The sequence below is a fragment of the Coturnix japonica genome, unplaced genomic scaffold, assembly GCF_054131305.1.
Source record: "Coturnix japonica strain WE unplaced genomic scaffold, WE-NBRP24 Scf044, whole genome shotgun sequence".
In the NCBI taxonomy this organism is placed as follows: Eukaryota; Metazoa; Chordata; class Aves; order Galliformes; family Phasianidae; genus Coturnix; species Coturnix japonica.
This window is the reverse complement of record NW_028188947.1, coordinates 2,372,148-2,389,150: the sequence shown is the minus strand read 5'-3', so window position 1 is coordinate 2,389,150 and position 17,003 is coordinate 2,372,148. Positions and strand designations below refer to the sequence as shown.

The 17,003-nt window shown below is 44.9% G+C and overlaps 1 long non-coding RNA gene across 1 annotated transcript; it reads left to right on the top strand.

Annotated features, from left to right (window-relative positions):
* Positions 1–13,632: 13,632 nt before the first annotated feature.
* Positions 13,633–16,076, top strand: LOC146752598 (uncharacterized). Its single transcript, XR_014940580.1, has 3 exons — positions 13,633–13,719; positions 14,956–14,999; positions 15,606–16,076. It is a non-coding gene; the product is annotated as an uncharacterized LOC146752598 (long non-coding RNA).
* Positions 16,077–17,003: the final 927 nt, after the last annotated feature.

Sequence of the window (17,003 nt, the reverse complement as noted above, 5' to 3'; positions counted from 1 at the left end):
TTGCCCAAGATGCCTGACTGTGGGCAACTGGATTATGGTCAGTTGTAGTCAGTATAGTCTGAGGAGTGAGCTGCCACCATCTGCTGTAGGGTGAGGTGAGTCACCCACTGCCTTCCACTGAAGGTCATTACTCAGTACAGCACAGCTTCAAATCCCTCAGTCTCATTGGGAAACTGAAGCTTGAATGTTTCCCTATGGGAACCAAGATCAACCCTAACTCTCAGGTGGCTGAAGTTAATTACGGTTAACCTGTTTCATGATGTCATATTCTTTACGACTGGGAATTAGCTGTGGCCTCTGAGTTTCAGTATCTAAAGCTTATTTACAATATTGAGGATTTGGTAAAGAAGAGAGATTGGTTTGAAGGTATTCATTGAAAGAAGTACTCCTGTTGACAAGGACAGAAATGAACACCTAATCAGGAGTCATATCAGTACTGCATGAGTACATTGTTCTGAGTAAATGGCATTTCATTTTTGAATAAGAAATATGTAAATCAGCACTGCTTTTCTAGAGTGTAATTCCTGACACCTGTATATCACTGAGCACAACATGCTTATATTTGGTGTTTGCTTTGGCTTCCAATTTTTGATGAATGAAATCATATTGACCCCTCTAAAAATAGTTTTTTAGGGACAATTTAAGCAAAGCTCCAGGAACTGCAGAGAAATGAAGTTAAAATTGATCTCAAGAGATGCATGTAATGCATCCTTCTCTGCTGCATTAGTAGATTCCAATCTACTTATGGGGGGAGATTGCAAGGAGCTGTTTTAGAAACAGCTATGGGTTTAAATAAGGAAAATATTTGCTAAGAAACATTAATTTTTTTCAAACTATTGAACATATGAAGAATATTTAATGATAGGAATGTGAAGGATATTTAAAGATATGAAGAATATATATAGCATAGTAATGGACGATGAAGTGTTGGGTCATTGGTAATTAATAGGCAGAACGTATTTAATCTGGATCATGTTTGGTATGAATGAGACCATTCCAAAATTACAAACATACATGAAGTTGTTACAAGCAGCATTTTGCGTTTGGTTTTGAACACACAGGACAGTGTGAATGTAGCTGTGCATCCTAAATGCTCTCCCAATCTGCAGAAGCAGAAGATGCTTTCATCAACAAGGAGAAGGTGCAGAAGGAGGTGACTTGCGGAATCAAACTCTATAATCCAGAGATGGGTTATAAAGCAGGTATGTTTATTCCAGCGTTGCGCAGCGCTGGGTGCAAGGGGGATAGCTCCTCCAAACTTGCACACCGTAAGGAGAAAAGTGTGTTACAGTTATAGGTCAAGCTAATACATAATCAATAGTCTCCTCCTCAGTTTGATTACATATTCATTACATTCCCTATGGCCCCGTTCCCCGCAACCCCATTCCCTCATTCCCCCTGACCCCATTCCCCGCGACCCTTGCCGATGTTTTGGGGTGAAATTCTTCTTCTGTTTTCTTCTTGGAGTTATCTGCTGTTATTGTTCTCCCATGTCGGCATCATCTTGCCCGGGGGGGGATCTAATCCTTCTTGTCAGAGGTCTCCGGACAGTTTCTTCTTATCTTTATTGCCCTCTTCTCTGGCTTTATTTTGACTAAGTGTCTGCAATTCCCCCTTTCCCTGCACTTTTAAATGTACAGTTACCCTTTGTCTTGGTTTCTGTGAAGTTCCCCTTTCCCTTTCTATAGCAAAATGTTACCTTACCACCATTTTGAGGCTTTGCTCACTCTTCAATTCCCCCCTTTTCTTTAATCTAGCAGGCTTTTACCTGCTAGATTCTTAATGGGTCTCAAAATAGGCTCCGCTCTCTACCTTTTGTCTCAGCTCATGTCTCTTCCAAACCTCGTATTCCCTTCCAGTACCTTGGTGCAGACACAAAAGGCATCTTATAACAACACAAGTAAAACACACCAAGAGTAGCAAGGTGACGCAGGCTAAGAAAAACTGTTTCAGTCATCCTAAATTTGGCAACTAGTAAGTTTATCCCATGGTCCAGAGAAAACTATTCCCCAATCGGTGTTATCCCTGCCTACTCCTTGTTGCAATGCATCTTTGGATAAACAGGATACCTCCTTTTGGATTGTCCATCAGGCATCTGCAGCAGCATCCTCAATTGTTTCTAAGGTTACAGAAATTTTCATACAGCAATACCCCCCTTTTCTTGGGAGTTCTGTGAAATCAATTTGCCATTGTTGCCCTGGAAGGCCCTCTCCCGTGAGGCCCACTTGTGCCCTGTTCCTGGTACTGGGACTGTACTTTGTAGTGTTGGTTTGCTCAATATATTCTCTTATCTTCCTTTATAACCAATTTCCATAAAATACTAAAGGGCATAACAATGTGTCCATTTGGGCATGCACCCATCTGTCAACTTGCTCTATTCCTTTCTAAATCATTAATTGGACTCCTGTTCTCTTTAGAATATTTTACAGGTTTTGACTTGGCTTCAGAGATTTTAAGTTTACCGTCTGGAATTGAAGCCCTCTTCAACTGCCTGTTCTGCCACCTGATCTATCATCTTATTTTCTGTTTCCTGTACAGTGTTACATTTCTGATGTCTTTTACAACATATAATAACCATTGGTAGATTTAAATCAGGCTGTTTTCCTTGTGTGTGAGCAATCCTTGCTCTTTTCAGATGGTACTATGAGCGTGTGGCACATATTTAGCATCTGTCCATATGATTAAAGCTCTTGTCAAGGCAGTTATTTCAGCCTTCTGAGGGGAAGTCCCCACAGCTGATGGTTGTGCTTCAATTACCTGGTCAGTAGCAATTACTGCATGTCCTGCCTTACAGTCTCCTTGTCTCATAAAACTGCAGCTGCTGGTAACCCAGGTGTCTTCTGCATCTTCTAAGGGTTCGTCCTTCAGGTTCGACTGACCAGCTGGAATGTGCAGCTTCAGTTGATTCAAAGCAGTCATGTAATACTGGTTCTCCGGGAGTTCCGCTAAGGAAAGATACTGGGTTGACAATATTGACAATATTAGTCACAATTATTTCTACATCATCTTGCTCTACCAGGATGGCCTGGTATTTCAGGAATCTTTGGGGTGAGAACAATGAACTTTTGCCTCCAATACAGTAAATACTGTATGAGATATTAAACCTGGTGTCCTTTGGCCCAGTGTAGATTTATAGGCTTCTTGAATATTGAACACCAGTGCAGCCACTGCCCTCAGGCACCATCCCTTACTCACTTCAAGCTGTTTGAGGTTTACCATCAGTCCGTAGCTGTGTATCCATGGTCAGCACCCTCCTGTCATTCCTGGGAATGTATGGAGTTCCTTGGCAGTTTGCAGCTCAGGGGCTTAGCAGATGGCTTCTTTCTAGGCAGTCCTTAAGGTTCAAAGTCCAGCTGTAATTTCTGAGTTATTTGTGCTTTCTGTAAACCAAGAAACTCAGCAAACTCTCAGTCTATTGTACACAGTCCTTTTGTTGCTGTGGCATCCACACGCTCCAGTAAAGTTCTACCCTAGGATGGAGGATCCCAGGTCTCAGGCTCATGAGTTGACCAGTTCTCAAAAATCATTAAGCTGTTCTCACAACCCTGGGTAACACTGTCCAGGTTAACTGAGTCTCTTCTCCCTCTATTAGGGTTTTCCTATTCAAAGGCAAATAACCTTAGGCTTCCTTTAGCCAAACCAGGCAAAAGAGACATCCCTCAAATCCAGAAGGTAAACTCCACCTATTCATTCCTTAACTTGGTTGATAAAGTGCATGGATTTTCCATCACTGAGTGTATCCATTCAACAATTCCATTACTTGTCCTTATGTCTTCTACCAAACAAAAGCACTTGCTATCCGAAAATTTAGCAAATTGGCAAAACTGGAGTTTTGTACTTGGATTCCCATTCAATTAGTAATTCAAACTCAAAAAAATTATCTATTATTTCTTTTATCCTTCTACAGTCACATATCCTCAAAGGGCATCACTTTACCCTGAGTGGGTGAGCTCTTGCTTTTAACTTAATTTTTGGCCCTGATGCCCACACCCCTAAGTGTGTCTTATTTGAGATTGCTGTGGCTCCTGGGGGTATAACATTGTTTTTCCCAGTTTGTGTTAATAGTCAGACTTACAATTCTTAATCAGCCAATATTGTTTGACCCTTAGCTCCAGTTTTATTAAATTTCTTGTCAGGGTAACCTGACAGGTACAAGAATTCCTGTATTCCTACTTGTTTTCTTAGCTTATATTTAATTAATTCCAAAAGTAAGCCTTTTCTTGTTGGGCAGTAGCACCTACTAATGTTTCAAAACCATCTATGGGTAGTAAGAAGCTCCCATATCCATCAGAAAATGAACTACTTTATCCTGCTTCTTTAGCTGCAGTTTCATCGGTGTATCTGCTAGGGTAAACTTCCCAAGTTCTCATTGCTCAGTTCTGCAATCAGAGACAATTCCTTCTCACTCAGCTTGGTCGGATTTCTCTACCAGTGTCCCACTGCAGTTTGTACACTGCTTTCATTCCAGCGGAGCAGAACCCTCCCTGGGCTCTTCAAGCCTCCCTCCCCTTTCCTCGTGGGGGATCTCTGGGTCCTATGGCCCTACTCTAGCACCGCACCGCAACAGTAACAGCTGTTATTATTCTCAATTTCCTGAACATCTCTGATTCTCAATCAGGTGTTTGTTTTGTTTTCTTCTTATTGTACACCTCTCTTCAGACCTGACATCCCTGTTTTTATCTTTGCCTTCCTCAACCTTTGTCCTTCCCAAACTTTCTCATTTTCCAAACTCTAATCATTACATTTCACCTCCTCTCCAGAACCATCCAGTGCTGCCCAGATTTCAGATTTCCCAGATCTCTGCACATGAAGGCTATTCTCACTTCCAGTGCCCTGTCCTCTCCACCTTCCCCTTTGCTGTTTACAGCAGCAGTCTCTGACCCTGGCTCCCTCTCCCACTCTGAGAGTTCTGATTGCAGGGGAACGGTGCGGGGGGGTTGTTCTCATGCCAGCACAGATAAACTCACTTTCTCTTTAACCCTTTTTCCTCTGTACACTATTCCACTATTTGTACCCTCATTTACACTTCCACGTACCCTCAACAATACTTCCGTATGCCATTAACAACTACACTTTCTTATACCAGCCAAACAGTTTGTCCCATTCCCTTCAAAACCCACAAATCAAACAACACAGTTCTTCAGTTTCCATAAACACTCTTACTACCTTATAACTTTCCCTTAGCAATCCATATCGTTCAGTTATACACCTCTCGCCACAGAGCCAGCACTGACTGACCCACCTCCCTTACACCTCTTCGCAGGCAGAACACAGTATCACATAAATGGCTTGATACTCATTCCACACAGACATCCCTCTATATGTTCATTGTCCCTGTCCTCTAGCTTATACATCAACCACCACTGATTACAATATTTAATCAGGATTTTTTCTTTTCGGCTCAGGGTTCCTCCTGGTTCCCCAGCGATATCTCGCCAATGTGCCAGTATACACCCCAGGGGTGAGCGCGCAGGGACCTCTTTGCTCTGTGATTTTCCCATCGTAACTTAATATAAACCACCGTATTCTTTTATAAGTAAAACCACTTCTGACACAACAGCATTGTTATAACTTATGACCACATACTTTACAACAATTGGTAATTAATAATACAAAATAAACACGTATTAAAACATAGATAAACAAGTATTGGAGACAACTTTCGCTTCGTCCGTCCCCGGCCGTTTCCCTCGCGGGAGGACGGAACCGCGGGTCGGGACTCCTCACTCGCCCCGCAGCTGTGCTGCATCTCACTCACACCACACTCACACGACAATTCAAACAGAATTACAATATATCATTTGTTAAGCTTAACCAAAGATGTTAAGAACACCGGTGCTAGTTGTTGACTTAGGTCACCTATATAATCAGCGCTGTACAATACCAATTATCCCAGGATTACCCAAATCACCCTGTACCAGAGAGCAGACAAGCTCTGCCCAATTAGCAATCACCTGAATGTGAGCAATAGCTCTTTTACCATGCGTACGACTTACTGGCCCCTTTGTAGGCACTCCCTAGGGAGTCCTAACCCAGCCGGCAACCTAACCTAACCCGTGAGCTCACATCCCTGGGGGGGAGCACGCCGACTCCACTGTGCCCTGCATAGGACGTCTCCTCACGACTTACGGGACCCCCATTTCACATACCTGGTCCGCCGATAGATGGTTCTTGTCTGCTCCTGCAGTGATCAGATGAGGGAGGGGAGTCCTTCCGAGAAATCTCGGGGCGCGCCAAAGGCGTCCCCCTTCTCAGCTGGTCCTGCAGCCGAACAGAGAGGGTCCCATCTGGGTCGCCAAATTGACTTGCGGAATCAAACTCTATAATCCAGAGATGGGTTATAAAGCAGGTATGTTTATTCCAGCGTTGCGCAGCGCTGGGTGCAAGGGGGATAGCTCCTCCAAACTTGCACACCGTAAGGAGAAAAGTGTGTTACAGTTATAGGTCAAGCTAATACATAATCAATAGTCTCCTCCTCAGTTTGATTACATATTCATTACATTCCCTATGGCCCCGTTCCCCGCAACCCCATTCCCTCATTCCCCCTGACCCCATTCCCCGCGACCCTTGCCGATGTTTTGGGGTGAAATTCTTCTTCTGTTTTCTTCTTGGAGTTATCTGCTGTTATTGTTCTCCCATGTCGGCATCATCTTGCCCGGGGGGGGATCTAATCCTTCTTGTCAGAGGTCTCCGGACAGTTTCTTCTTATCTTTATTGCCCTCTTCTCTGGCTTTATTTTGACTAAGTGTCTGCAATTCCCCCTTTCCCTGCACTTTTAAATGTACAGTTACCCTTTGTCTTGGTTTCTGTGAAGTTCCCCTTTCCCTTTCTATAGCAAAATGTTACCTTACCACCATTTTGAGGCTTTGCTCACTCTTCAGAGGTGAAGGCTGCACCAATAGAAAATGCCACGCTGAGCTGCGAGGTGGCCCAGGAGATGACGGAGGTGAAGTGGTACAAGGAGGGGAAACTGATCACCTGGAGCAAGAAGTTCAAGGCTGAGTCAGAGGGCAAACAGCGTCGGCTGGTGGTGAGCCAGGTGGAGAAGAAAGATGCAGGGGAGTACAGCTGCGAGGCTGCTGGCCAGAAACTCACCTTCAAGATTCATGTCACAGGTAAGACAGGTGTTGTCTGAAATACAGCAGAGAACAGTAAAGTAAAATCTAGTTTCTATTATACAGTGATCCAGTTGCAGTAGTCTGTGCTGAGATTTTTTCCCTAGACTTGATTGCCTCGGTTTGTAGGAAGTATTTGGTTTTAGTATGGCACAAAGACCTGTTTCAGTCTGTCTGTAGAATAATAATTACTGATATATGTACAATGGAAGCAATATTCAAGATATTATTCAAATCTCTCCTGTGCCTGAGATCCCAAACTGTAATTCTTGTTCACCGAAACATTTGACTAAGATAAGTATGTGCAGTGAGGCTGGAGTGCATGTTGTACATGCAGCCTTTCATGGCAGGAGAAGCAGGAACTTCTCCTAGTAGTACACTGCCTTTTTACTATGCCTTTATGTTGGAGGCTGCATCTGGATAGGTGAGTCTGCTACTCACAGTAAGAGACCTGGTAGAGCTGACTATTCCCAGAGCTCAAAGTAAGATAGATATCTGCAAATCACACACAAAGAACAAAGGACTGCGTTGGTGAGCATATTTCCTTTGTGCCTTTGACAGTCACAGTTGTGGCAATGGTAGAGGCCATGAGGAGTCTGTTCAGGAAGCCAGGAGTACTGTTCTGGGTCATGAAAAGGCAGCCAGTGGTTTGACTATCACATGTTTATGTGTTTTGATGTTTCACAGTGGGTCTTAAGTAAAAGGAACTCAGGTTTTGGTTGCCTGCAGGACAGATGTTCTTTTGGGTTCAATATGTTTGCGTAGTGACTTGCAACCATGGGACTGGTGTTCAAGGACCCTCTTGGTTCCTTCAGTTCCTAGGTTCTTTCTTGCCTAGATTTGACACTTTGTTTCAACAGAAGAGCTGATATTCTCTAGTGAAGGCTATTAGTTTGGGCACAAGTGGTAACCTAAACCTGTTCCAACCTGTACATACAAACCTGCAAGTTGGTCTCATTTCAGTCCCTCAGTCAATACTTTTTCTTTTCTTCCCTCAGAGCCAAAACCTGTGTTTATAAACCAGGAGCAGGTGCAGAAAGAGGTGAGTGCTGCCCTGGCAGCAAGTGCCTCCCTCAGCTGTGAAGTAGCACAGGATCCAACCGAAGTAAAATGGTACAAGGATGGAAGACTGCTTGCCTCCTCCAGAAAGTTCAGAATGGAATCTGTGGGCAAAACACAGCGTCTGGTTGTGAAGCAGCTGGAGAAGAAAGATGCTGGAGAATACATCTGCGAGGCTGCTGGCCAGAAGATGACCTTTGAGCTGGAAACAACTGGTGAGCATTCGCTTTGGGAACACTAAGCAGCTTTGGTGGGATGTGGGGGAATGGGTGGTTTCATTGACATGAGAGAACAGGCAGTGATGCTGTGAAACCAGATGGATGATGCTCAGCCTGGCCATGTGCCTCAGAGCTCTTTGCTCAAGGAAGCCAAGTGTAGTTGTGGGTTTGCTCTCAAGAGCACAGTTTGGTAGGGATGAGCTGGCGGTTGGACTAGATGACCTTAGTGGTCTTTTCCAGCCTTAGTGACTCTGTGGTTCTCTGCTTCAGGAAAGACCTGCTCGCTGACTTACACACGTGTCCAAGTCAAGGATGCCGCAGAAATAAAATCTGTTGCAGAAAAGGCAGAATCTCATGCCCATCTTACAGTTAAAGGTAATTATGATTCAGATGATGATTTTGCTTAAATTATCTTATCTTATAAACCAGCTAACACCCTTTGCTTGAATGTCAAGGAAGTTAAACACCACCAGGACCTTTCACAGAAATAAAAACTCCTACCTACCTACCTTTCTGCCCACAAAATATCCAGCTTGTCTTTTCGGATTTACTTTTGCTAAGTAAACAGATTATTTTCTTAGGAGGTTTATTTTCTACCTTTCGACTTCAGATTTGTGTTTGAACATTTTGGGATAAAAAACATAGCTTGACTTTTTCTTCATTTTCTCTGTTTGTTTGAAAAGAGCTCAGGGTTGTTTTTTTTTTTAATATATACAATGTTAGGGTATATATATGATGTTAAGTGTGGTAAAGAAAAGGGAGACATTTGAGTTAGCACAGTACTCAAGAGTTCAGTCCCCAGCTTTGCCACTGTTACAATTATAAGGGCAAGAAAATCCTGGAAAATGAATTTCTCCTAAGTAGAGTCATTACATTTGAGCTACAGAGACCTTTACTAGGAGAAAACTTGTTGTTCAGAGCTAAGTTGATGTATTTAACCAAAGTATTTATCAGTGTTCGTGTTTCATTGAACCTCTTTTCCATTTTGTAATGCGAGGAGTTTGATATCGGGATGGGAAGGTCACGGTTTGATTTAGATGTTGGACTGGGAATCAGAAGATCTGGGCTCTCTTCAGGTTGTCAGTCTTATTGTCTGACTTCTTAACAACATTCCTTTCTTTCTATTATTTTTTAATGATGTTTTAAGGCATTTTGAGCTGATAGGTGTAGTGTTCATGTGCAGTAATGCTGACGTGAGTAAGTAGGGTGATAATGTAAGGGTATTTTACATTCCTTCTAAATCTCTGCTTTCTCTTGTTCCATCCTTCTTAAAGAGCAATCCATTAATCTAGTAAAGGAGCTGTGTGATGAGGATGTGACTGAGCCTGAAGAAGCCAAATTTGAATGCGAGATATCCATTCCTTCTGTGAAACCTCCCGAGTGGTATCTACGTGGGGAAGTCTTACAGGCTGGCAGAAACTTGATTATGCAGCAAGAAGGCACCATCCACCGGCTGACCATACCGAAAACCACCACTGATATGACAGGCACCAGTCAGTTCTCAGTTGGCAAATCCAAATCCACAGCCAATCTGCTTGTCAGAGGTAACATATCCTGGCTTGGTTTACATCATGAAGATGAAGAATTAATTAACATACAGCCTTCCTTCACTGGGGTCTTTGAAATATTGTGTGTGTTTCTGGAGGGTCTCCTCCATTTCCAGTTCAAAGTCGTTGGACACTAAATGAGACAGCTGCATCTCAGTAAAAGATCTGTTTGAATATTTGTAATGTGCTTACTATTCAGATCTACAGAGCTGAGGTTTTGTCCTTGGCTATACCAAAGAAGTCAAATCAGGTGAAATTAATTGTATTTCTGAAGTAGACAAGTTTGAGTTTGGTAGCACCTAAATTTGATGCAGTTTGTCATTGATTTCATATGAAAGAAACTTGCAGGCTTTTTATCTGCTGTTGTCCCCAGCGTAAGAGTCTCCATTCACATCCTAAAGTACTTGTTATATTTTCAACTCACTCTTATTTGAATAATTGCCTCAACTGGGAGCAGTTTAATAAGGAAGAGCTGGACCTTGCATTTGGTATATAGTATACAGTGTTACTTTATGGAAATGTAGTCAAAGGCATTCCCTATAGGCAATCATTTGTTTTATCTTTAGAGTGGTTCAAAGAACCGATGTGAATATGAAATGAAATGGAATGGAATAGACGCAAGAGACTTTCCTCTTCTTCCAATTGTCCTCATCCTTTCTTCTCTTCCACCCCTGCTTTGCAGATTACCATATACAAATCACCAGGAAGCTGGAGGACAAGACAGGTTTGGAACGTCATTCTGTCATCCTGTCCTGTGACTTCAGGCCTTCTCCAAAGGTGTTGAAATGGTTCAAGGGCCACACACCCATTGAACCCTCTGAGAAGTACAAGATCAAGAGGGATAAGCATTCAGCAGAGCTCCAGATTCTGAAGCTGAAGCCCGATGATGCTGGTGTGTACAAGTGCAAGGCAGGAATTGCAGAGACTGAGGCCACGCTGACAGCTGAAGGTATGAGCAGGGAGGGTGGCCTCTTCCATGTCCTATTTCACCTCAGATTTCTCTTCTTGAGGTTGATTTCTGCCGTTCTATCCTGCTAACTTTATAAATGTATAATCTTCACTGAGAAGATTACACAAAGATCATCTAGTCCAACCATTCTACCACATCCCAGTATGATTTATAGTAACAGTGGTAACAGTTCACCTTGTTTCCCCACAGCTCGCAATGTAGAAGTAACGAAGCACCTGCAGGATGTGGAAATTGAAGAAGAGAGCTCTGCTGTCTTCTCCTGCGAGCTGTCCCATGATGACGAGGACGTGGAATGGTTCCTGAATGGCAACCTCCTTTACACCAACAATTACAATGACATCAAGAACGTTGGCAATTGCTGCACACTGACAATGAAGCAGGTTACGCCTGAGGATGCTGGCACAGTGACAGTGAAGTCAGACAGGGTATCAGAAAGCGCGCGCCTGAAGGTGATAGGTGGGTCTGATCACACCCCTCCTGGATGTAAGAGATGCTAAGGAGCTCCAGTTCATTCTATTGAGCAGCAATCCTGCTTCTCAAGCTCACCACTATGGGGTGACAAGTCATCAGGGGCTTCTTCCAGTGGAAGGTTCCATTGCAGCAGATATCAACGAAGGAGGATGGTTTTGGTGTCCTGCCAAAGCATTCCATTGCTTTTTATCATCATTTTACTTAACACAAGGAGAGTTAGAAGAGCAATTTCTTTTACTGCTTCAGTGCCATGCAGTGTCAATGCTGTTGTCTCCAAGGATTTATGACTGCAGGGAGAAATCGTTCAGTGTGTGTTTTGCCTCCGGGATGACTAATGACCAGGCTGTGAGCAACCTGATCTAGCTGTGAATGTCCCTGTTTATTGCAGGGGAGCTGGGCAAGATGGCCTTTAAGGTTCTCTTCCAATTCTAAGGAACTTGTGCCTGAAGTGCAGAAGTGGATTCTGCACTTCTTCATCAGTGGATCCACTTCTTCATATCCTCCCCATGATTACACAGGAAATACAACAAAAGAACATGCATGGTCTTACTGTTGTCATTTGCTTGAATACGAAGACGTCTCTTTTTTATGGTTGAGATTTTTGATTATATGAGTCGGGAGGAACTCACGTTGTTTAGCTTTCTCAATAGGCAATCGTGATGGTCTCTATCATCTGGTACCCCTGTGGATTCATCTACATCAGGCACGAGTGAAAGAATTAAAACACAAAACAACCACCAAGGTGAACCCTTCCAAAAGGGGGAAAGTTCCAGTTGCTGCAAGCCACCGAGGTAACCAATAGAGAAGCCCTGATCCCCCTCATGCCATCGAGATGCTCTGGCGCGGTATGTGCCTCAAATTCAAAGCTCCTTCCCACCTCCCAAGGAAAAGCAAAACAACCCATGCATCTCCAGCAAAGCTGCCCAGCAGACAGCAGGGAATGCAGACAGCTTCTGGCTGCTCCTCTGCACTCCCGTCCTAAGTAAGTGACCCTTCGAGGACTGGCTGGAAAATCAGTGCATGACACACGTGAGTGTGCACAGGATTGTGCTAAGCAGTGGGGATCCATGATTCTGTGTGTGTGTGTGTGTGTTTGTGTGTGTATTTGTGCATGGATGGTGTTGTACACACATTTGTGTCCATGAGTGCACAAACCAGTGGGGTTGCTCAGGTGTGTGTAGGTCTGTGGGTATGTGTGCAAGGACGAGCATGCACATATATGTACGTGCACAGGGGTGTGCAGAGTGTTGGAGCTGCACAAGGACATTGTGGTACCGGTGTGTGTGTGCACTGTGGGAGTGAAAGGAAGGGGTTACACATGTGTGAGTGTGTGTGCGCACAGGGCTGCACTAAGGGATGTGGTTGTGTGAGTGTGTGTGAGCACATGGATAGTGCGTGGGCGCGGTGGCACAAATGTGTGCTTGCACAGGGCTGTGCTGAGGAGTTGGGTGGCACAGGGGTGCAGACAAAGGAATGTTTCAACCCTTTGCCCCTAAAAGCAGTTCTCCAGTGTCCCTCGTCCAAGAATTCTTTGAACAGCCTGCAGCTGACTCTCCTGATGCTCCGGGTCCTGACTTTGCTTTTTGCCAGGCCCGCATTCCTTGAGATGAGGAACTCTAGGAGGGCATGGTCACTACAGCCCTGACCACCTCCAGTCTTAACCCCTGCTGTGCAGCATGTCCAGTAATGCTTCCCTTCTGCTTGGTGTGCTTAATGCTTGGCCCACAAAGTTATTCCCAGTGCAGTCCAGCAGTCTCTCAGACAGCTTGCAGCCAGCCATGCTGATTTCCCAGCCTGACTGGAATCCCCCATCAAGTTGAGAGTCAGTGAGCGCAGTGCTTCTGGTAGCTGCAGTAAGCAGGGCCCATCAACAGGCTCCCTTGACCAGGCGGCCTGGAGCAGACCCTCACCTCCAGAAGCCCATTATTGGTTCAGTCCCGAATTTTACCCACAAGTTCTCAATGTGATCATGGCTGTTCTTAGTCCTTTGCAGTCAGCTTCTTCATAGAGAGGGCAAATACCTTGTCCTCCAGAATTTCATAGTAACAATCACGTCTGATTTGTGTCAGACTTTTGTTTTCTTTTTTTAATTATTATTATTTTCACATTTACTAGGTAGGAAAACTAATTTCTGAGCCAGGAGAAGAAGAAGTGCAACATGTAACAATCTTCCTTGCACTGTGCAGTTTGCATGAGTAGCCAAGTGCTCCTCAGGTAACGTGTGCTGCAGAGCTGACCTTGGTGGCAGGGGCTGTGTCTTCATTTTCTAGTTGTCACGTGGGAACATAAGAAGACTATTCAGAGCAGGAGCTGCAGAGCAAGATGAACGGCATGAGAAGGTAAGGCTAGGAACCAAGGACACCTCCAGAAAGAACAGAAAAACTAAGTCATTTAAGATGCATTATGGCCGTGTGATACTGTCCGTGACTGGAGGAGAAGCACATGGCTAGGAATGACTGATGGCTCTGGTGGGATGAGTGCCTACATGTGCCGTGAAGGAGAGTTTGTGGGATGTTCTGTGGACATGTGAAGGCTGTGGGAAAGTTAAGAGAGAAAATGTGTGAATTCACAGAAGTGGTATTAGAACCTGGAATAAAGCATTTGGATCACTCACATCTGAGTCCGTACCAGATTGCCGCACTGTCAGAACTTGAGGCCTGGGATTTTCCTTCAGAGTGCCAACTGCCTGTTGTAAATGAGAAAAGATATTACTAAACATAGCTTCCCTCCTTGTAGGTTTGATATTTCTGTCTTTGCATTCCTTTAGCACCCGGGGTGTTGATGCAGCTGCACAAATCCGCTGTATTGTCCTCCTGTTTTGCATGGAAGAATGGTAAAATAGCAATCTCTGGGTGAGATTTTGTTAAAGTGTTTTACTTTCTGTGCCCCTAGGAAGCAATGGCTTGGAAATGGCAGTGCCGCCTCGGAGCCCACACAGCAACCCAGTATCTCATTGTCTGGGTCTGTGAAAAACCACAATGATGACAAAAGATGTTTCAATTGTGTCTGTGCTGTCAGTGCAGCCCTGAGGAGTGGTGTGGGCATGGCATGGCAGGGAGAAGGGATTTCCCTTGTGATGGGAAAGTACCTGTTCATGTGTTGGTATGTAACCGCTCCATGGCCTGCCCCACGTGCTTCTGAATGGGCAGCTCAACTTTTGTGTCACTCACCCACCTGTGGCAGAGGTCAGGATTTCTGCAGGGATGGGAAATCATCCCATCACTTAGTGCCTTACAAGGAGCTGAGAAGCTTTTCTTGCTCAAGTCTTGCTTCCAAGCTTAACCACCTACAATGAAGTAGGTATCAATTTTCTGGTGTCCTTCAATTCCATGTCCATCATTTCCCAAAAGCAAAAGAATTTGGAGATAACCAGCTGCAGTGAAGTGAGCGATTTCAGTGCCTGTTTCTGATGGTGGCAGTGAGTTCAGAGGTCACACTTAATTGACGGTGCCTGTTTCCATTCTGACAAAGGCTGTAGTTGCAGCTGACTTCCCGAGGCTGCCATACGTGGTGGTGACGCAGCCTTGGGCTTGTGCGTTTGCATGACTCCCACCTTTCCTTTCTGTGAATTGCAGGTCAGCTGGTGCTGGAAGCGGCCGGTATCTGAGTAGGAATGAAGGTGAGTGCAGGAGCAGCTGCTGAGGGGAGGAAGGAAGTCCATGCTAATGAGCTCTGAAGCATCTGCGGGTACAGTACCAGAATAGGCAGCAGTGATGCAGGGGGCTCCCCAGCAGGAAGCTGGCTGATCCAAATGCTTGCTAGGAGTTTGGAAGCCCAAACCCTTATGGTCTCTGTAAGGGTGGCCAGTAAAAAGATGATAACCAAGATAGTGGTAAATAGTCAAAGGTTATTAGCAAAGGGAAACTCACCCATATTGATACCTTGATCAGAAAGCTGAGGCAGTCTCAACTGGGGAGCAACCTCCAAGAGATGCTACGTCAGTGGTGGTCAGCCCTTACATGAGGTCTCAGAGGAGGTGGAGTCAAGGTCCACCCCTTACTGGAGCACAGCTAGATTACTCTCACCTGTGCTCCCGCAGCTGACCCAACACTTGCCTCAGCTGATTAATGAGAGGTTCAAGCTGTGATTTCCCACACAGTCTGTAAGCTGAATGCAGCCTAGAGGCAGCATCTCCTTGATCACACATGGTGGTGTGCCTGAGTGAAGAAGTGATCAAAGCTGGATGCAGAAGAGTCATCTTAATTTCTCTGCTATTTTATTTCAGATGGCACCTACTGGGCGTTGGTTTCTTAAAATTTGGATCTAGGAGGTGGCCTCTCCCTTTGCTTCTGGTGAAAGCTGCAGCAGGAGTAGAAGACAAAGGTTTTCTTGGTGACACCAACACCAATTATTTGATTCATATGTAGAACTGTGATGAAGATGGTGAAGAACAGATCCGCCTCAAAGACATGCTTCATCACATAAGGAATGAGCATTTGATCCAAGACAGCCAGCGTGGCTTTAGCAGGGGAAGGCCATGCCTAACCAATCTGGTGGCCTTCTATGATGGAGTGACGGCATTTGTGGACAAAAGGAAGGTAACAGATGTCATTGACCTGGACTTGAGCAAGATCTTTGACATGGCCCTCCACCACATCCTTATCTCTAAACTGGAGGGATGTGGATTTGACAGGTGGACCACCTGGTGGATATGGGATTGGTTGAAAGGCCACAGACAGAGGGTGGTGATTCATGGTTCTGTGTCCAGGTGGAGGCCGATAACAAGTGGTGTCATCCAGGAATCTGTCTTGGGACCAGTGCTTTTTTACATGGTTATCAGTGACACCAATGATGCAATGGAGTGCACCCTCTGCTGTTTGCTAGAGTGGTGGGGCTGATGCAGTGGAAGGAAGGGATGCCATTCAGAGGGAGCTCAACCGAGAGGTTGGCCTACGTGAATCTAATGAGGTTGAACACAGCAAAGTGCAAGGTTTTGCACTTGGGCTGGAGGAATCCCAGGCATTTCTACAGACTGGGAGGAGCAGTCCTTAAGAGAAGCCCCGCAGAGAAGGACCTGGGGGTCCTGGTGGATGAAAAACAGAACGTGAGCCATCAGCGTGCTCTTGCAGCTCAGAGAGCAAATGGTCCCCTGGGCTCCATCAGAAGAGGGGATGGCCAGCAGGGACAGGGAGGCGATTGATCTTCATGATCCTTGAGGTCCCTTCCAACCCGGGCCATTCTATGATTCTGTGATTACACTCACTGACAGAAATAACGGCAGCTGTACAGAAGCTGGATATATTTTGGGACAGTTCTTGTAACCAGCTGATTTTAAGACCTTGCCCAAGTCGTGAGTCTTAATTGCATGTCAGAAGAAAGCTGGGAAAGTGGTTATTGCTCATTCTTTCTCATTTGCTGATTCTTTCTTTAGTGTTCCTTTTCCAAAGGAGATTCTGGTGATGGAAGCAGTTGAAGAAAGAACCAAAGCAGCTCTTGCCAAGAGTGCTTGAAGTCCCTGTGGAGAGAAGCAAAGAACTTGGGCTTCCTCTGGGATGCTCCCCACCATGTCTCAGGAAGGAGACCAACTGCTGTTCCACTTTCTGCTCTGTGTGTGGAAAGGTACGTCTGGGTTTCTTCTGCTTGTTTTTTCTTTCTTTTTCTGGCTTTGATGGAGAAGAGGTGG